Below are 22,542 nucleotides of genomic sequence, written 5' to 3'. Positions count from 1 at the left end.
ACCCAAGGCCAAGACCCACCCAACAGAACCCCAAGGAGCCACCACCCAACCTAGACCCCTGGCCCACAGAACCAGATCACAGGGTCTTCAAGGAAAAGAAATGACACAGACTAACCATTTTATTTTATAGATGAAAATTTGAGAGCCTAGCAAGTAAAGTGGCCTGTTCAAATGGACAAATCTGGGTACTACTAACGCCAATCCATGCCACCTTCTTTTATGCCCCACCAGCCACATATCCATCCCCAACATCATGCCCCCTCGCTCTCTCTTCCCCACATCACGCACGCCGCGTATCCCAGCTCTAAATTCTTCACATGTGCACTAATTCAGAGAGGTCCTCTGCTACGGCGGGTTTCCCTATGTTCCTCGGGGCTATTCTTTCCTACCTGCATGTCTCTCACATTTAACTCCCACCTCTGCCTGGGCCCCCACACTGTCATTCCCAGGACACACAAAGCATCAGCATCTCCTAGTCTCAAAGACCTAAAGACACACACACCAATCAGGGAAGCCATTTCATCTGTCTGCTGGGATTTGCGATGCAAACCCAGGCCATGACAGGTGACCTGGTCACCACCTGGTACTCTGAGAGCAGGGAGTGCTGTTCCATAAGGCAGGGCAGGGGAGAACTGGAATACTGCACATGGGACGAATCCACGTGCTCTGTAGTTATGCCTTGGGACAGTCCTTTGCAGCTAAGGAGGGGCTGCTGATTTCCAGTCAGAAGGATGGAGCAGAGAGTGGAGAAGTGGATGTATAAAGAACTGCGATGCCAGAACTGGAAAGAGCATCTCCCTCCCCTCAGCCACAGCCGGGGAGTCAAGGGCTGAAGGCATCAGATTCCCTTGGCAAGTGCCCGGTGCACTGATTCCTCTTGTTCCTGCCCAGTGGAGGAACCAGGTAGCCAGTTGCTCCCCCTTCCCTGGTTCTGCCTCTGTAGGTACAGACCTCTCTACCTGGGAACTGTAAGCAAAGCTGTCAACATTTCCAGGAACTGTTCTCCAGAGAGGTGTTCCCACCAGCACCACATGGACAAGCAGGCCCCCTGTGCTCTCCAATCCCCAGATCCTAACACAAAGTAATGCCAACAAAAGAAACATCCCAATGCCTTGCACAGAACTGGCATTGATTAGCCAGGACAATTCGGCCACTATGAGGCAGCGGACTATGTCAAGAGAACTGGGAGGAACACAGTATATTCCTGGCACCAACAACGACCATTGTCTTGTGGCTACCACCTTGAACAACTCAGTAAACTTGTCAGATTGGAATGCCAATACCTCTGTTAATGCCCAGGAAGCCTCAGTTACAGTTGTGAAAATACATAATGACAGCAGGGACTCACATAGAAATGTTCTGTAATGCAGCGTCTGGCTTACATGTGGAAAGAGTGAATTGACGGGCTAGTTAACCAATGAGCTGTTTTTTGCTTTTGCTATCTTCTTCTTGTACATGTTTGCAAACTTTCCACAATAAAAAGTTTACAAAATTGCTTCTTTTTTTTTTTTTTTTCCTTTTTGTCTTTTTTCGTGACTGGTATCGTAACGGTAACGGGATCGTAACGGGATCGCAACCCTCGGTGTCGCGCCCGCACCGCGCTCAACCAGTGAGTGGACTGGTCTCTATATGGGATCCGAACCCTCGGCGGGAGCGCCGCCACACTCCCAAGCGCCGCACTCTACCAAGTGCGCCACTGGGCTGGCCCCAAAATTGCTTCTTGATGCATTTCTTAATTAGCTATTGCTTTACTCTGTATCTACTGCATAGTTCTTCAAGCTCAAAACTATGTCACTGGGTTGACAATAGCATAATTTGAGGGAAAGGTGAGGTCCATACTGTTTATCAAATAAAGAACAAAAAACAAAAAACAGCTGTTTCCAGTCAAATTCTTTCATCCAATCACAAGAAAACATTTTTTAAAACAGCTTGAGAAATTCAAAAAAAGACTGGATACTAGATGATATTAAAGAACTATTATTAAGTTTGTTACATGTAAAAATGTGTTCTTTTAAAGGTTCTTATCTGTTAAAGATAAATACTTAAGTATTCAGGTGAAGTGATAAGGTTATTTGTGAACAGTTTTAAAATAATCAAAGAAAAAACTACAAGGGAAGGGTAGAGAAAACATAATTGGCAAGATGTTATTGATCGTTGATGCTTATGATGGGTCCATGAACACTGATTATTCTCCCTACTTTTGTGTATACTTGAGAAATTTCATAATAAAAAGCCATAAAGAAACGGTTTTTTTGAAGGCTCTGGTTCATCAATTACCACTTTTGCTATTTACCTGCCACATAATCACAAAAATCAAGAAAATGCTACTCACTAAAAGAACAGGGAATCCAAAAATATTTGTCAAAGGGGCCGGCCCGGTGGCGCACTGGAGAGTGCACCGCTTGGGAGCGCAGCGGCGCTCCCGCCAAGGGTTCAGATCCCATGGGACCGGCAACGGGATCGCAACCCTCGGTGTTGCGTCCGCACCGCGCTCAGCCAGTGAGCGGGAACCAGTCTCCACATGCAACACCGAGGGTTGCGATCCCGTTGCCGGTCCCAAGAGACAGGTTAAAGCATGGGTCCAAGGTCACACAGCTAGAAAGCAACACCGAGGGTTGCGATCCCGTTGCCGGTCCCCGGTACGGGCGCGACACTGAGGGTTGCGATCTCGTTACCGGTCAGTAAAAAAGACAAAAAGGAAAAAAAAAAAAATATTTGTCAAAGGCTGCCCTCACTAAAGGTAAAATTTTAAATAAATATATAAACCAACCAACAAAACAAAACAAAAACAAAGAAATACCTGTAAGGTTGGCAATGAGAAGAGGTAAAGTCCTGTTGCCCAAACGAGAGACAGATGGGCTTACAAAACTGAAAGGGCTCTGGTCCCTCAAAACCCATTTTGCCCACATGCAATCTTCAAGATGCATCAAAAGGGTGGGGGCCCAACACTGGCCCCAAAAGCCTGTTAGTGGCCAACCCACTCAAGCTGCTCATCTCTAATCCCAGTCTCCTCCGTTGTGATGTAGACCCCTCAGAGACAGGACAACTGCAATTACAGAGCACACTACCAGGACCAAGCACTTTCGAGGAGGGTGAAAACTGAACTGAAGGCCCCTGCCCCGCCCCGCACCCCCTTCTAATACCCTGAGGGAGGGAGGGTAGAAGGAGCCAGAATGGGGTGTTTATTAAATCCCTATTATGTGCCAGGTGTGAACCCATGGAATCTAGCAGTAAGTACTGTGCTATCCAGTTTACACCCAAAGAGACAGGTTAAAGCATGGGTCCAAGGTCACACAGCTAGAAAGAAAGGAGACTGGGACTCAAATCCAGACCCCCTGACTCCAACGACCTGGAGAGAAAAAGCACAAACACGGAGCCCTGTACTATCCCACTCCTCTAAGTGAAGCTTACAAGACTGATCGTCTGGATCCGATGAACAACCACAGAGCCCACTGGACCACCCTCAGTTCAACAGACTCTCTCCACACCACAACTGCACATGCACTGTGCCGCGCCCACTGGCCAACGTGTTCTCTCTGCAGGGCATCCAAAAGCTTCACAAGCCCTGCCCAACCCCTCCCCAAGCCCCAGCTCTGTACCAAGGAACAAAGAGGCTCTACGGAAACCTTAGCAGATGTATCCGGCATCAGTCCTCACCTGGATTATTTTTAAAGATTTCCAACTGGTCTCCCAGCTTCCAATCTCACATGGCCAATTTAAGCTCCACGTGGTATAAATTTACTCTCACACTGCATTTGGAATACTCGGTAATCTTTCTAAAGTCCATGTCAGATGGTGTCACTCCCCTGCCTGACACCCCACCACCACAGCAACAAAATCAGGCCACAGCTCAGGTCCTCACTCCCCACCCACCGAGATCCTACCACTCAGCACTCACTCCCTGCTCATGCACATGCCATTCCCTCCGCCAGGAACACACACGTTCTCCCTCCACATGGGGAACACACGCAGCTCCATGGAAGGAACTCCTACTCATCCCTTAAAACCCATCTCAAATGTTCTATCCTCTGTGAATTCTTGTTCTACAGCACACAGGACTCATTTGTTGAATAATCATATCTTCTTCCTTATGAGTCTTTATAGATTATAAAAAATACAGTCTTGTCATCCCTTGTCCTCTTCCTTACAGTGAGCAGTCCTGTTCTTCTAGGCTTACTGGTTTCCCTCTTTTCTGAAGACCCATGAAGCTTAAATTTCCCAATACTTGGTAGAGAATTCATTCAAAGACAGCTTGCATTGCTCAACAGCACATGAGAGTTTGCAGAACAAAAGCTTCCTAGCAGCAGGAGCTGTGGTATCTACTTCATCACCCACAGTACCCAGCACAGAAATGAACACACGTCCCCCTCCAAAGCCATTCCCCCAGGTATTTTTGTTATATTCTCCATCCCCACCCCCATACCTTGGTATAGAAGGACTAATCTCCAGCTCCTATATACCATCTTGCTAAGGAAAGCCACGATCATCCTCTGCTAATTCACAAGGCATCTGCCACACCCAAACTCCTTCAAATCACATTCAGACTATTAAGAGACTAATCTAAGGTTTTGAGGAAAATCAGTCATTAAGATACATCATTAAGCACATCACAGGGTGGCTAACTCTCTGGATTCAGAGAAGTGGGGCGGCCAGAACAGGCCAGAGTATCCACCTGTCCTCACCACCTGCCCACTCAGCTGGACACATCACATGCCCAACTATGCTGAGCTAATCCTGTACTCTGCCTGTCTCCACTTAGAGACTGCTTTCCGACACACTTAAAATAAATGGGTTCAAAGTCATTAACATCCTTCATGCCTCTGTGACAAGAAATACTCAAAAGAAATGATGGACAGGAGTATCTATCAATGGCCTCTTCCCTGCCAGACTGGGATATACAAAAGTAGCCTCTTGGGCCGGCCCGGTGGCGCACTGGATAGTGCGCCGCTTGGGAAGCGCGGCGGCGCTCCCGCCCAAGGGTTCGGATCCCACATACAGACCGGTTCCCGCTCACTGGCTGAGCGAGGCGCGGGAGCAACACCGAGGGTTGCAGTCCCTTGCCGGTCCCCGGTCCGGTACGGGGGCAACACTGAGGGTTACGATCCGTTGCCGGACACGGAAAAAGACAAAAAAGACCAAAAAAAAAAAAGTAGCCTCTTAATTGGAGAACTTCTCTATCTTGGCTAGGACTGGTCTCCTGCCAGCCAGCACCTACACAACCACATGGCTTCATTCCCATAGGGCTGCCTTTAACAGAGGTAGAGGACACACCCATTCTAGACAAAGTGACTTCAGCTAATGCCAACTCATTCTGCAAAGTGGAATGCAACTTGGAAGCTCAGAGCTTTCCACTCTTGGGCCGTAACCCTGGGAGAGACCCAGGAGGGTATGTGAAGGGAGATCAGGGAGAAAAGAAAACAGCAGGGCAACTCAAACCTAGGGGCACCAATACATGCTAGATGACAAAGGTCAGTCCCCCAGGCCCAGGACCCTCAGAGTCAAGGTGCTACAGCAAAAAGTCCAGTAACCCACAGCCCTCTCTTTTATACATAGTACATGGAATTTCTGTGATCTCTTTACAGCAGCATCACCCCTAGTGACCTGGGAAGCCTTATGAGAGCAGAAACTGTTACTGAATTTAATTCCCCAAACCAAGCACAGTGGCCCGTACATGGCAAGTGTTTAAGAAATATTTGTTTAATTAAGGTAGCCTGCTACAGTGCCAATGATGGCTGCAATAACTCCCTTGTGGCCAGTCATGTTAAATGCATTTGTAATTTTTTTTCTTCTGCGGTTTACACAATTAGATAAATGTCTATTGGGTACATTTATTATTGGAAATTCCCATTTCTGATGATGTGAAAACTCATCTAAATAATCACCAAACTGTACACACTAAATCACGTGGTATAAATGCCATTCTCTAAGATCTAAATAATGTCCCCTACACTCTACTGCCCCTCTTCCAGTAATATTTAACCCAGATCCCAACAGGTCTTCAGGAAATCCATGCCTGGGTGAAATTTCACCCTCTCAGAATTCAAAGGGCCAAGTTTCCATGCTTATTTCAGCAGTATGCCATGTTATGAGAGTATATATGAAAAACACTTTGAAAACTGCCCAACACTATGAACAAATTGGCAACACATCTCTTGAATCATTTTACTGTTCACTAGGTATTTTCAACAAGGCTGCAAACTCCTTGAAGGCACTGGGAGTCCCCCCACCAGGATAGTGGAGAGTCTGCACTTAGCAACTGTATTGTGCCAAGTCCTTTGTCATCGAGGCAGGACACTAGCTCCCTTCTTCCCACCTTCTCCAGGTTTCAGACCTGCCCGGGTCACTTAGCACTATCTGTTGCCTGGTACACTTAAGCACAGCCAAAGGAGCAACTGAAATGTCAAACCACCTCCTCCAACCTGTATTTTGCTTCTGGGTCAGCATAACTTGGCTGCTCTGGTTTGAATGTGTCCCCAAAAAACATGTGCTAGAAACTTAATCTCCAATGCAACAGTATTGGGAGGTGGGACCTAAGGGGAGGTGTTTAGGTCATGAGGGCTCCACCCTCATGAATGGATTAATGCCAGCTACAAAAGGGCTTGAGGCTGCGAGTTCATCTCTTGTTCTCTCTCTCACCATGTGGTGCCTTCTGCCATGTTATGATGCAGTAAAAAAGGCCCTCACCAGATGTGGTCCCTCGACCTTGGACTTCCCAGTCTCCAGAACTGTGAGCCAAATAAATATCCATTGTTTATAAATTATCCGGTCTGTGTTGTTCTGTTATAGCAGCACAAAATGGAGTAAAACATTGGCTTAATTTTAACTACCACCTGCAAGAAGATCGCCAAAAGAATTCACAGTCAGGGGATGAAGATAAAAGTGAGTGCTTAATATAACTAAGAGTTAGTACAATCACTTAGCACACCATATGAAAAACTGAGGGTCTGTTACAGCACATGTGCAAAGATGGTCAACATGGCTATGGCCAGTGGGCCCTGGCCAGGACAGGCTATCAGAAGCACATCAGGACACAAGAGTCCACACATCCAGGGGACCCTCTGGCCACAGGAGCCTACACCACTTCAGGCCACCAAGGGATCTGTGGAAAGGACAGGAATGGCCTTGGCACAGGGCCAGGGCAGCAGTGGGCCCTGCCTGGGAAGCAAGTTTGGCACAAGCTGCTGAGGCAGGGCTCTCAATGTGAGCCAAGCCTCCAGGCAAATCCCCTCCTCTCCACCTAGTACCGCCAAGCAAAGCTGGTCTGAGGAAATCGGGGGCTTCTCCTAGAACTAAATGGTTAGGAACAAATCTCAGCTAATGGATCTAAGAAAGAAAAAGAATAAGCTGCCCACAGGGAAGAATCCAAATGTCTCAGGGCTGAGATGATTATGCCTTAAGCCTTTGTGACCCTCGAGTCCAAGCACCCCTCCTTACAGTGATTATCCATTTCACCTTTATCTACACCATGCATCATGGAGATGTCCAAAGAATAAGATGCGATTTCTACCCTCAAGGAGCTCATGTTTCTGGGTGGGGTTTTAAAACCATGGTTTAGAGATTAGGAACACAGACCAGGACTGTCTGCCTGGTTCAAATCCTGGCCAGGCCACTCGTTAGCTGTGTGACCTTGAGCACTTTACTTAACTTCTCTGTGCCTCAGTTTCCTCATCTGCAAAATGCAGATAATAACAGAACCTAGCTCATGGGGTTGCTTTGAGGAGTGAGTTAATACACATAAAATACATAGGACAGGCACACAGTAAGCAGTATAGAAGTGTCACCTGTTATATGAGTAAGTGTTAGGGAGCATTAGCTCCTGGGTATTAACCTACAGGACACACAAGACATTTAAGGGGAGCTGATGAATACCTTGAAGTTATGTTTATAACTCATGCACCCATGCACATAGATGACTGTTTTCAGAGCATGACATCCATACCTTTCAGGAAATTCTCAAAGAATCGAAGAGAAGTTTACTGAGGGACAGGGCCTGCAGGAAGTGTTCATAATAGTTTTATTGACTAGTGCCTTCATTTTAATCAGGCAAAGGGTAAAAGCTAAGCCATGCTGTCCAAGAGAACTTTCTGCAGTGATGGAAATGTTGTCTATCTGCACTGTCCCAAAACAGAAGCCATCAGCCACATGTGGCTATTGAGCACTTGAAATGTGGCTAGTGAGAGTGAAAGAAGGAATTTTCAGTTTAATTTTAATTAATTTACACTTAGGCAGCCACATGTGGCTAATGGCTCCTGTTTTGAACATCACAGAGCTACTCAGTCTGGGAAGGAAAACATTGCAGGCAAAGAGAACAGAATATGCAATGAGGCAAAATGCTTCAGAATGTACTCAGAAACTATAAAACAACACAGCAGGATGCACCAGCAGTCGTGAGCCTGAGCCGGGGGAGGGGGCAAAACGAAGCACGGCACAGAGAATCATAGACACCAGATGAAAAACCTTGCATGCTGTGCTCAGATCTGGGCTTGACCCCAGACACAGAAGTATGCTGAATTAGCTGGGGTTCTCCAGAGAAACCGAACCCACAGGATATATGTATAGAAAGAGATGTATTGTAAGGAATTGGCTTGTGCGATTGTGGAGGCTGGCAAGTTTAAAACCTGCAAGGAGATCTGGGAAAGAGCCGATGTTCCAGTTCAAGTCTATCAGACATCTGCTGCAGAACTCGCTTGGCCCCTCTTGCTTGAGGGAGGTCACTTTTATTCTATTTAGGCCTTCAAATGATTGGACGAGACCCACCCACATTGGGGAGGGCAATCTGCTTCACTCAAAGTACACCAACTTAATTGTCAATCTCGTCCAGAAACACCTTGAATGTTTGACCACATATCGGGGCACCATGGTCCAGCCAGGTTGACAACAAGTCCAGGTAAGACACGAGGGCTCACACCAAAGAAGCTACAATGTTAAACGAGTCATTTAATGAGTACTTGTTAAGAGAAAGTGTGAAGGGATCTGCAACTTTAAACACACATACATACACACACACACGCACTTTTATGGGAAATCAGCCTTTCCTCATAGGTGTCCGATGCAATATAAGGAAAAGGAAGTTTTCCATACACCATAAAGGGACAGAAGTGATGCAGCAGAAAAATACGGGCAGTTACTGTATTTCCCTGCTCAGTGGAGTCATATGCCTGCTCTGTGGGTCACATATACCCACCTCCAACACTTTGCAGCCCAGAGCCTTTCTAGCAGGTAAATAAACCACAGTACAGACATGGTAGTCTATTAGCTGCCTTTCAATATCCATCTTCCCCTACATCCTTAAAAACAAACCTGCCTAGCTAGCTAAAGACACCAAACTTCCCTTGCAAGCTACCTGTGACTATGTGACTAGGTTCTACCAACAAATGGACACAGTGTGTTGTCTGGGACTTCCACAGAGACTCTTTAAAATAGAAGGAACATACGTCCCTTCCCCTTCCTCTTTTCTTTCTTCTGTCCTGAACTGCAGATGTGATGGCTGGAGCTCCTACAGCCATCTCAGGCTATGAGCGGACTTTGAGAATGGGACTCACATACTGGGATGAAGCAACAAATAGGACATTAGGTCTCCGATGGCCACAGACTCACAGCATCAATCCCAGACTGCTGAATTTAGGTGAGAGAAGGAATCCTTGTGTGTTTAGGCCACTGTTTTTGAGTCCCCTGGTGACTGGAGTAGCATGAGCACCTTAAGTACTTTCCAGTACACCAAACACTCCCACACATGCCTTCACATGTGTCTGCTCAAGGCTACAGGCTAAGGAACGACCCAGCGGGGACCGGAATCCCTCCACAGAACCACATGCTATGAGTTCAGGAACCGTGATCCAGGGCAGCTGGCCCCAAATCTACTCTCTCCATTGGGCTGATGCCTCAACACCACAATTTTCCCCTTTGGAGGGCTGCCAGGCTTTGCAATAAAAATATAGGCCTCCCAGTTAAATGTGAACTTCAGGTAAACAATTATCTTTTTTAGTTTATGTCCCAAATATTTCATGGGACAAATTACTAAAAACATTATCTGTAATTCAAATTTAATTGGGTGCCCTATAGCCTATCTGCCAACCTTACCTTTGGCTTAAACACCACAAAGACATTCTACCACACAGAAATGACAACTCTGCCTATGGCTTGGGTTCCTGAGCATTCCCTGCTTGGTATAATGGATGTGGTGTCTTCTCACACATGTCAAAGAAGCTCCTGACACGTAATAAACCTGAGCTGGGAACGAGCAGTCCCACCAGGCTGGAAGCAGAGCATCCCACACTATGGGAATGTTTTTAAATCAGAAGTACCTGAAAGTCCAGAGATAACATAAAGCTCTAAGTCATATCAGTCATTTACTTCTTAGTGTGAATAAGTTCATCAGACTCTTAAGGGTAGATTGTCACAGAAGAGAAGGGAGAGAATATGAAGTCACACCTGGGAGGGTGGGAAGGAGAAGAGGCAGACGAAGAAAGGAAAGCAGGAGCATCCCAAGGTCAGGACAGGAGACAGAAAGGTGCACCTAAGTGATGAAGAGGAACGTTACCATTCAGCCAGGGACCAAAACTTGTCACCTAGAAACATTAAAAGGCCTACCCATTTTGACAAAACCAGTGGCAGAAATACCTTCTATACTCTGATTTTCTTTAACTGATAAATTAGTCACGCTGCCACTCTTTGCACACGAGGGCAATAAATGGGGCTGTGTCAACACAACAATTTTACTAAAAACAGAGAACAGTGAAAAAAAGAATAAAAACCCGAGGAGCCCCACAGTTTCGGATGGAGTATGAAACTCTACACCTCGCTTTCCTCTAACCACTGTGCCGTGGTGACAAGCCACATCTGTTAGCTTCAGAAAGCACATCCCCCACCAGCACCACTTACTGGGAATCAGCCATGCCTCAGTGAGAAGCAAAGGGGACAAGAAAAAGGAAACTGTCCATGAAAAACCTCCCAACTGACAAGGTCTGGAAGGGTGACATCTCCAGCCTAATGCTGCCTAGCTGAGACCCTGCCTGCAACCAGTCCCCCATTCAGGGCTTTCTGCCACCTACCAGGCAGGAAAGGGTCAAACACAAGTGGCCTCTTGCACCACCAGAAGAGAACACCTCAAGATCAGCAACACTCCACCTGTTCAAGCCCCAACCAGGACGCCCAAGGCAGAGCCAGCCAAGCAGCTCCAAAGACCTGCTCTACGCCAGGAGCCATCGACCTGGGTCAGAAGTTGCCTCTCCTCTCCCTCCTGACCCCATTCTAACTCAAGATTCTAGGTTTCCAAAACGCAGCTGCTTCTTCCCCAGAATGTCCAGCCAGCCCTGTGAAGCAGGACATGGGCCTCCAGCAGAGGAAGAGTTAAGAGTCATTTTCCTTTCATGCTGTAAATCCGGGAGTTCTGCTTTGGGACAGGGGCCCCGTCACTCTGCTGCTTGCCCTTACCTTGAGCAGCAGGCATGATGCACTTCCCAGGCAATGACCTTTGGCCACCCAAAGGGAATGTGACCAGGGCCACAGGGACAGACGTCACTGAGCCAGACCTCCTCACCCGAAAACCCACAGTGAGAACTGTCATCAGGCAGGCAAGTGGCTAGGTGGAAACTAAAGTGACCAAGAAGAAGGGAGGCCTGACAAAGCTGCACTGAAGTCCCAGGAGGGCTGGGGCAGAGCACCGTGAGGGGAAGAAGTTTCCAAGTTTCCCAGGTTACTTGGAACAAGAGCCTCTCAGTTACCCTAGCCCAGAAAGGCAGGGGGCACACAAGGAAATAACTGTACAGAAGAGCTCAAAACCTGCCTTGAGCCCTGCAGGTCAATTATGTCTCTGACCTGTTCTTCTCAGATGTGCCAGCATGTCATTCGGGCTTGCAAGCAGTCACAAAATGCCTACTATGTGCCAAGTACCAGGCAGCAGCCAGAATCAGGCAGACCTGGGTTTTCATCTTCTCTCCTCTCCTCACAAGTCTGTTGTCTGGGCACATTACTTTACCTCTTCAGGCTTCAGTTATTACCCTCCCTTGGTATGATGCAGATAATACCACCTTGCAACTGCTGTAAAGATTAAATGAACTAATGCGCATACAAGACCTACTACCACAGGCCCAGGTGCCTAGTAGATCCTCAATAAATCAGGGCTGTGGGTAGCCCCTTGGAGAACTCAACCTCTCTAAACTTCAGTTTCTTCTGCAAAATTAAAAAAAGAAAAAGTAATCACTCATGCCTGTAAAACACTTAGAAAAACTGCTCGGGAAACATAACGTGTTAAAATTACTCTCTTCTTCCTCCCCTCCACCCTTAATCTCTGGCTCTTAGCTCTCTCCACACACACTCTTCTAGTAAACTGTCACCTCCATATCACTGACTCCCAATTTCCTCTGCATTCTAGCCAATGACATTCTCACCTAGGTACCCAGTCATTTCTACTTTAACATTCTGAGGAGCAAACTCACCACCTTTTCCCAAAGCCAGATATCCACTCTCTTTCAAACCTGTTGGTTATTAAGGTCAAAACTCTGGAGTTCCCTATGACACAATCTTGACAGCTAACTAATCACTAGTCCATTTCTGTTGCTTGTGACAAAATACATGGAACTGGGTAATACGCAAGAAAACGAAATTTATTGCTCACAGTTTCAGAGGTTGGGAAGTCCAAAGTCCAGGGAACACATCTGATGAGGGTCTTCTTTGGTGGTGGCTTTATGGCAATGCAGGAGTCTCACATGGCAGAAAATGGCAGAGCAGAGAGAGAGACTCTCACATACTCTCCTTTTAAAGCCCTCAGAACCATGTCCCTGACCACCATTATTAATCCATTCACTACAACATGGTCCTACAGTCCAATCACCTCTTCCATACCCCACCTTCAATTATCATAATAGGATTTCCCACCCTCTTTACACTGTCACAGTGGGGACTAGGTTTTGGGAGGGTACATCAATTCACAGCATTCCACCCCAGTCCCCCAAAATTCATGTTCTTTTCACATACCAATATATTCATTTCATCCCATAGTCTTAACTTGTTTCAACTCAAAAGTCCTAAGTCTCAAGGTCCCACGTGTGAAATCAAAACAAGTCATCTACTTCTGAGATACAATGGTGGGGCAAACACAAGTACATATTCCTGTTCAAAAAGGGAGAAATGGGCCAAAAGAAAGGTGTAACAAATCCCGAACAAGTCAGCAGACATTAAATCTCAAAGGTGGCAAATCATATACCTTGACTCCACGTTCAATGTCTTCTGCACACCAGTACAGGGGTTGGATCCCCAAGCCCTCGGGCAGCCCCACTCCTATGGCCTTCCTGGTCTCAGGTGATGCTTCAGCTCTTGCAGGCTGGCATTGCATGCTGGTAGCTCCACAATTCTGAGGTCTCCATGTCCCGCTCTCATGGCTCCACTAGGCATGGTGCTGATGGGGTTTCTCTGCTGCAACTCCAATCCCACGTTTCTGCTCAGCATTGCTCCAGTGAAGGCTGTCTGTGGTGACTACACCCCTGTAACAGATCTCTTCCTGGGCTCCCAGCCTTTTCCATACATCCTTGGAAATCAGGGTGGAGGCTCCCAAGCCTCCACAGCTCTGGCATTTTGCAAGCCTGCAGACCTAAAACCACATGGACACCACCAAGGCTTCTGGCTTGTATTTTCCAAAGCTGCGGGTCTAGCCACACCTGGGGCCAATTTAACCACAGCTGGAACAGACAAAGCAATTGGGGTGCTGGTGTGGGGAGCAGCATTCCAAAGTGGCTCTGGGCAGCGAGCCCAAGGAGGACACCTCGGGCCTGTTCCCCAAGACCATTCTGTCTCTCTAGGCCTCTGGGCCTGAAATAGAAGATGCAGCCTCCAAGATCTCTGAAATGCCTTAAAGGTCTTTTTCCCCTTCTCTTGATAATCCTTTTCTTCTGTATTAACCTCCTTAGCAAACGGTTGCTGGGCTATACCATTGAATTATTCTCCTGAAAATGCCCTCTGCTTCTCTACCACATGGCCAGGCTGCAAATGTTCCTAATCTTCATGCTCTGCTTTCCTTTTAAGTTCTGGCTTTATGTCACGCTTTTGCCACCATAATTCACCTTAGGCTGTTACAAGTAATCATGCAGCTTCCTTAATATTTTGCTGCTTAGAAATGTCTTCTGCCAAATATCCTGGGTCAGCACCTTGAAGTTCCACATTCCATAAAACTCTTGGGCATGAATAGAATGCAGCCAAGTTTCTTGTCAGTTTAGAGAAAGGGTGATCTTTGCTCCAGTCTCCAATAAACTCCTTCTTATTTCTATCTGAGACCTCCTTAGAATGGTCTTTACAGTCCATATTTCCATAAGCATTCTGGTCACCACCATTTAACCAGTCTCTGAAACATTCCAAACTTTCCCTGGTTTTCTTGTCTTCTAAACTTTCACCAGCATCTAGGCTTTTCCTAGCCTGGTCCTCCAAATTCCTCCAGCCTTTGCCCATTATGCAGTTTCAAAGCTGTTTCCACATTTTCAAATATCTATTATAAGCAACACCCACTTCTCTGGTACCATTTTTCTGTCTTAGTCTGTTTCTGTGGCTTGTGACAAAACACATGGAACTGGGAAATTATAAGAAAACAAAATATATTGCTTACAGTTTCAGAGGCTGGGAAGTCCAACATCCAAGGAGCACATCTGGTGAGGGTCTTCTTTGGTGGTGGCTTTACAGCAATGCAGGAGTCTCACATGGCAGAAAACGGCAGAGCAGAGAGAGACAGACTCTCACGTACTCTCCTTTTAAAGCCCTCAGAACCATACCCCTGACCACCATTATTAATCCGTTCACTATGGCATGGTCCTACAATCTCACCACCTCTTCAAGGCCCCACTTTTGAATTACCATAATAGGACTTCCCATCCTCTTTACACTGTCACAGTGGTGACTAAGTTTTGGGGGGACATCAATCCCAGTAGTCTCCCTTCATATTCTCTCAGATTAGGCCGTAACACCAGAAAGTTTAGGTAAAGGCCCAAGTAATGGTCTTTGAGCTCCAAAACTAGTTTTCTCATCTGTAACACGGGACAAAAAGAGAAGATAAATGGCATCCCCTACACAGGGTAGTACACATGGTACATAACATATCGAGCCCCAAAAGTGGTTCATCAATGCCTTATCGACTTCTCAAACACAACATAAGGCCCCTACTCAAGAGCCCACCATGGCTGCTTTGCAGCTTCCCCACCAATTCTGAAGGCCAGACTGGGGCCGTGAGGCACTTTCTCATCTGGCCACACTGTTCCTTCCCTACCTGGTCCTTTGGCTCCCCTAAGCCTCCCTCACAAGGCTGTCAAGCTGACGTGCTTACCCACGTTCACATCCACGCTGACTTCTTCCTCCTGTCTCTGTTCTTTTGTCCTTTCTACCCAGCCTCCCTCTTGTGCTTGAGGGGTTAACTTTGCCTTCCCCACAAGGCTTCCCTAGCGGGCAGCACTTACACACACACACACACACACACACACACACACACACACACACACACGGTGACCTCCCCCTGGCTGCTTCCACACGCCGTTCACAACACTGTCACATGGCTCAGCGCACTAACAAACGAGCCTCCCCATCTGGCTCTCTGCTTGGCAAATACAGTCAATCTTCATTACTCACGGATTCCATATTTGTGAATTTTCCTAGTTGCTAAACTTTATTTGTAACCCCAATAACAATACTCATGGTGCTTTCAGGGTCATTCACAGAGATACAGAGTGGCAAAAGAAAAGGGTTACCAGAGATACACGTCCCCAGCTAAGGAGGAACAAGGTGACGCTCTGCCTTCTCATTTTAGCTCTCCCACTGTAAACAAGTGTCCTTTCCGTGGTCTGTTTGGTACCATGTTTTTCAAATTTTTGTGCTTTTTGTTGGTGACTTTGCTGCTAAAATTGGCTCCCAAGTATAGTGCTGAAGTGCCATCTGGTGCTCCTAGGCACAGGAAGGCTGTGACATGCCTCATGGAGAACGTATGTGCATTAGATGAGCCTTCCTCCAGCATGAGTTACAGTACCATTCGTTGGCCATGAGTCCTGTGTTAACGAGGCAACAACATGCTACACCCAGAAACAGGAACAGGAAGAAAGAAGAAATTTGCCAATGTGAGCACGAGTTTGCTGCAGTAAATGCTAAAGTAACATCTGTAATTCATGATAAAACTATGGTAAAAATGGAAACGCAACTAATTTGCCACTTGGCATCAATGCCTGACAGATCTCAACAGATTAAAAAAGCATAGGGGACAGCATTGTCACGAGGCTGAGAGCCAAAGAGATTTATAGTCACGTCACCCAGAGACTGGGAAATGTTCAATTCTTCTCAGCTAGTGTTTTACTATGATGACATACTGCATATAATTATTTATTTGTTGAAATACATATTAAATAAGATGCCTTTAAACAGAAATATACATAAAACATGTTTATGTATTGATCAGTTGACAAAAATGTTGTGACCGAGGCTCTCAGGAACCGAACCCTCTTTCCCCTAGGAGCAATGCCTCAGTACTTGCTAATTCAGCGTCTGTGGTAACTATAGAATACAACTACTATAAACAATGAGAATTAACTGTATTCGCCTCTATCACAACACCGCCTGGCTTCTGTGTGTATATAGGGCTCCTGGAGGATGCAGACCACATTTTATGTTCCACAATGGCCAGTGCAGACAAAGGGGAGATGCTCAGGAAATACCCAGAGAGATGCTTTTCTTTGCCAATCCCCTAGCCCACTGTAATCCTCCCATCTCTCACTCCACATCTCAAGTGGAGAAAACACACATACACTGCAGTCCAGATCAGTAACAAAGTTTCTACGTTTGCTCAAAACATCCATCCCACATTCTTTTATAAAACTGCCAAAACAGGAATGTCAGCCACACAAGGACAGATCTTTGTTCTGTTCTTGAAAGATCACAAGTGGCTAAAACAGTGCCTGACATTTAGTAGGTGCCCAAGAAAGAAAATAATAAATTGAAGGGGAAAAAAAAAATTCCTGGGCAAGTAAAGAGAGTAATAACCTGCATTTGACATATCCTTAAGTTTATATCCCACCTTTGCAGAATCTCAGCCTCTCATGTATAGAGGGTCTTCTGTAAACAAAATCCACGTTTGGAATTTCCCAAAGGAAGATACAATATCCTGTTCCTCTAGGATTAACATAAGAATTCAGAAGAGTATTTGAAGCACTTGACCTGTTACATTTCATTAGAAACATGATTTCCCATCCATTCCAGGCCCATGTTACCCCTTTGGGTTTAGAGGGATTTTGATCAGTCAAAAAGTAAGTCACTTATTCCCTCCTCCTCGTTTTTGATCCTCTGGCACATTCTGTCCTCACAAGCAACTCAGTATGTGCTCAACCACACAATCTCTACACCTTACATATCATCCCCCTCCAGCCAGTTCTGCTTCTTCTACCCAAAGAAGAAACCCAGAGGTTTTTTTGTGGTGGTGTTTTTATGTTTTGGGGGTTTTTTTTAAAGACAGCAGAGTCACTATAGAAACACAATATTTGTGTAAGGTCGCTGAGGAAGGAGAGGCTAGCCAGGTAAAGAAAGAAAAGAAGATTTTATCAGCAAGTGCAAGCGGACCTGCCGGGCTGAGCCAAAAAACGGCATCAGCTCCAAGAAGCAGCAGGTGTCATTTTTGTAGGGATAGGAATGGCATCCGGCCTTGCCTAGGAAGACACTTACAGTGCTCATGGGAACAGACTTGGGAAGACAGAAACCTTGGGCTAGCTGGGGAAGCAGTTACAATGTTACAGTCTAGGTACAGCCTGCTCAGCCTGCTCCTAGGGGCAGAGACCTTGAAGAAGGAAACTTACAGAAATTAAACCGAAGGGTGGGGGCTTTCTAAAAGTTGGGTTTTCAGTTCCAGGGACCTAACAATTTGATTTTAAAAATACATCGGGAATAATAACTTACATTTCTTTGATCCAAATGCTTTACATGTGCTAATTCAAACACTATAGTAAATTCTAAAAATGGCTATAATACTTTGCAGGTGGAGTTTATTTTTTCCCACCTCTTGAATTTGGACTGGCTGTGTGACTTACTTTAGCCAACAGGATGTTAATAAATGTGAAACAAGCAGAGGCTTGAAAATGGCTTGTCCTTTTTGTTCCTGGAATCCCAACATCATGTGAACAAGGCCAGGCTAATGTGTAGGATGAGAGAAACATTTGGCTCAGTCACTCCTGTCACCCCAGCTGACAACCAACCAACCGCTTGACAGAAAAGGCCATCCAAGATCAGCCAGCCCCGAACCAACCCACCATCTGAGGTCAGCTAAGACTGAGATCAGAAAAACCGCCCAGCAAAATCATGAGCTAAATACATGTTTTAATACACTAAGTTCTGAGTTGGTTGGTTTGTTTTGTAATAAAAGCTGATACACAACTCCATTTTATAGGTGAAGAAATTGAGGCACAGAGATTAAGTAACCTGCCAACGGTTCCACAGCTATTAAGTAGTGAGCTGGGATTGGAAGCCAGGCAACCTGGCCCCAGAGGCCAAGCTTTGCCAGCTGTCCTAGAGCTAAACCACTCTGCAAGTTTCAAATGTTTCCCCACGTACCTACTTTCCCAAAGCAGGTTAAATGCAAAAGGTGGACTTACATGGCCCCATAAACACAAAACAGGCATCTTTTAGCACTGAATAACCCTCACTATTCTGCATTTATGCTTCCCTTCACGTTTGCAAAAGTGCCCTGTGCTCTTCTGACACCTCCCAACCACTTAAAAATCACAAGCGTTGCCCAATGTCCATGGATGAATGGATAAACAAAATGTGGTGTATACAATGAAATAGTATTCAGACGTGAAAAGGAAGAAAATTCTGATATACGCTACAACATGGATGAATGTTGAGGACATTTTACCAAGTGAAATAAGCCAGTCACAAAAAGACAAATACTGTATGATTCCTCAATCCTTACATGGGGTATCTGGCGTGGTCAAATTCATAGAAATAGAAAGTAGAATGGCGGGTGCCAGGGGCTGGGGGAAGGGAGGAACAGAGAGTTATTGTTTGAAGAGTACAAAGTTTCAGTTTGGGAAGATGAAAAAGTTCTGGAGATGGACGGTGGTGAGGGTCGCATGACAATGTGAATATACTTAATGTCACTGAAACGTACACTTAAAAATGGTTAAAATGGTAAATTTTATGTTATGTATACTTTACCACAATTTTTTTTAAAAGGGAGAAAAATTAACAAGTGTTGGGACCAGAGTGATAAAAATGACAGGTCCAAAGCTACTGTCAGACCAGTTAGAATCCAGAAAGCAAAGTAACCAAGAAACACTCTGCTATTCAGCTTTACCGAGTCACACAGGCTCCGCCCCTTGTCAGATGGTTCCATGCCACATGCTGAAGGCCAGATGGGCTGGCAGATATGGCAAAGAAGCTTTAAAAACAAGCTCAGTTTCAATGACAAAAACCCTCAAATAAATCAAAGCCAGTTCCCTGTCCCCGACTCAGACCAGAAAAAAACGTTAGACTTCCTCTTCGTAGAATTTGGACATGGTTTTCAAGATCACAGGATTGGATCCGACTCACTGGCAGAATGAATTCACATCAGGAACAAAAAAGTCAAGGCAAAAATTTGATGGACAGATACGGTTTCTACTGTGGCCCAATAATTACAAATCTTTGTAAACCCCTCAGAGAAAAAAAAGTAGGAGGAGAAGTTTTTCCCCTTTGTAAGTCCCCTCCCCTCCCTAGTTTGGTTAAGATGCTGGATGGATTGACATGGGAATTCCAGACATATAAAACCACCACTACAATGCTCTCCGATTAAAAGTGAGAGAGAGACTAGGAGATAAACATCAAATAGTAACAGAAGGTATTAGAACTTATTTTCTTCTTTTTGTCTACTTTTTATTTATCTAATAGGGCTGGCTGGTTAGCTCACTTGGTTAGAGCATGGTGCTAATAACACCAAGGTCCAGGGTTCAATCTCTGTACCAGCCAGTCACCAAAAAAAATAAATAAATTATCTACAATGAATCTTTTTTTTTAAAAAAAAAACAAAACCAAAACCCAAGTTCATGCAGGGATTCCATCAAACACATTATCTCATTTAAGTCCTAAGAACGACCTCATGCAATGGCCAAGGCTGGTCCCCTGATTACCAGTGTTTCACGAAGAGGACGCTGAGGCTCTGAGAACACAGTGCCTCTTTATACACACTTGAAAAACTGCTCTGAAGGAATCTCTCAGGCACCATCCCTGCTGCACCTACTCAGAGGGGTCTGTAAATATGAAAAGGAATGGGGTGGGAATAAATCCAGAGGAAGAAAACAGGAAGCCCCACTTAGCAGCAGCTGGAAGCGGACACCGCCCCTGTCACCAGCATGAAGGTCAGAGGAACATTCCTCCACAAACAAGCTCATCCATCTGGCCCGAGCCCAGGCAACCCATCATCCACAGAAATGAAAGGTAACATCCGTGCCCAGCCTCAGCCTCTAAGAATCCTTCTGGTTCCTTGGCTATAGACCAACAAGGTCCCTTGGGTTTGAGGAGCAGGCGTCACTCTGAACCTTCTCCACCCTTCCTCTTCCTTTCCCGCCTGCAAGAAGGAAGGAGGTCACCAGGAGGGTTGCAGGCATAAAGCTGGGCAGGATTCCCTCAACATTCATCTCAGGTTCTGCCAACTGAAAGTGAGTCAATCACCCCCAGGACCTGGGCATTACCTGATTAGATCTGATGACTCTGTGGCTTGAGTCCCACGGGACTCAGTAATTGTCATGATTATTGTCCTCACTGGCCAAGAGAAGGGATAAGGAGAGATGCCGCAATCCACTGCTTCCCAGCAGACTGGGGGCCTCCCAACCCGGCTCTCTGCTTCCTCTTTTCCCATCAAAGAGGATTTGGGGTACAGAAAAGGGAGTGGTGTGAAGTCTACCCTGGGATGTGTTGCAGCCAACTGGGGACCCACCCACCAAATGAGATTTGAATAAGCCCAACCCTGATGAAGACTGATTTGCCAGTCATGTTCCCACCCCTCTGCTCACCTAGCTACAAGGCAAGAAGGAAGCTGTGTCTAAAGGGGCAATGGAGAGGAAAAGCTCAATGTCAAGGACAATGGGCAGCACCTGCTGACCTGTTGGTGGCTCCCCAACCTCATCATTCACTCACTTGTTCATTTATTCATTTGCTCAATATTCGAGCACCTTCTCTATGCTGGCAGTGTAGCACAGTGAAGAACAAACAGACAAAATCCCCTGTCCTTCTGGAGCCTCACTTACTGTAAACAAACGGTAACAAGTCAGCTGCTGAGAAGTGCTACAGAGAAAAAGCAAATCAAGGACAAAGTGACATCTGAGCAGAAACCCAAAAGAGAAGAGGGAGCAGCCATGAAAAGGCCATGAGAATACCAGGGTTAGGAAAACACCAATCAGAGGGAACATCAGTCAAAGGCTCTGAGGGGAGACATGTTTGACTTTGGCACAGCCAAAGGAGGACACCACCTGGCCAGGGCTGGTGACCTGAACCAGAGGGCCAGCCTCAAGAGGCCCCCAAACCTGAGCTCATGAGCCCAGGCAAGAAAACTTCCGGTAAGGAAATCACCTCTCTAACCCCTAAAAAGATGCTTCAGCAAGCCATTCTGAAATCCTTCTGTGGCATGTGCATATGGGCTGTTTTTAGTAGATATCTGTGGGCTAAAAAGAATCAGAGGACAATGGCCTCCTCGATATTTATCCAATGTTCAAATTATCAGAAATGTCTCCTCGAACTTAACCTGAACCCTTCATGCTTCAATTTTAGGTCTACCTTGGACTAGAGTGGGTAGGATACATCTCCAACTTGGGGACATCTTCAAGATTGCTGGAACATGGACACTTTGGAGGGAGAATGCCTCAAGGTTCTAGAACCTGTGTGGACTGGAATGCACACAGGTTCTCGCTTTTGGAGAAGGCTCTTCTCCCTGGAACGCTGGAGGGCCGGGTGGGGCCCAGACAGACAGGGAAAGAGGGAGTGGCTGCTAGGGATGTTGCAGACTTTGATGTACAGCCCCTTCCCCAGGCCAGGGAGGAAGAAGTAATTCAGGCAGCCATCCTGTCTAGGAATAAAGGCAACATATCTGGAAAGGTCCAATCAGAAACCTCGGCTCAGGGTGCAGAGCACAAAACCCAAATACACAGATAGGATCTCAGTAGAACTGCCAAAGCAGCAAGGGGATCTTTTGATGAGAAACTGGTGAGGTATGTGGAGGCAGAGAAAAGAAGGGGAATGGTTAAGTCCTGGCTCCCTGTCCTCTTTGGGTCTGATTTTACTATGTTCCTAGATTTCTGGGGCTTCATTTCCAAAGGGTTCACCTTACCGATATCTCCCCGATCATGCCCACAACATGCTGTGCACACACACAGTAGGTGCTCAGAAACATTTTTGCTACTGTTGTTGCTAACCAGGCATTTTCTTTTAGTGGAGTCTTTAGAGAAGCATCATGTTATAAACACTTAAGAGGGAATAGACCCTGGTCATCTGTGAGTGAACTACAATTTGGAACAACTGCTTAAATCTTCTCAGGAAACCTGAGCTCTTATCTCAAGATGCATC

General features: G+C 46.0%; 1 protein-coding gene across 1 annotated transcript in view; it reads right to left on the bottom strand.

The window, feature by feature from the left end:
* Positions 1–22,542, bottom strand: part of SH3BP5 (SH3-domain binding protein 5 (BTK-associated)) — a 73,017-nt gene that overhangs the window by 23,594 nt on the left and 26,881 nt on the right. The window lies entirely within an intron of this gene.

The sequence above is a fragment of the Galeopterus variegatus genome, unplaced genomic scaffold (genome assembly GCF_000696425.1).
Source record: "Galeopterus variegatus unplaced genomic scaffold, G_variegatus-3.0.2 Scaffold625, whole genome shotgun sequence".
Lineage (NCBI taxonomy): Eukaryota > Metazoa > Chordata > Mammalia > Dermoptera > Cynocephalidae > Galeopterus > Galeopterus variegatus.
This window is presented reverse-complemented; position numbering and strand designations above follow the sequence as displayed.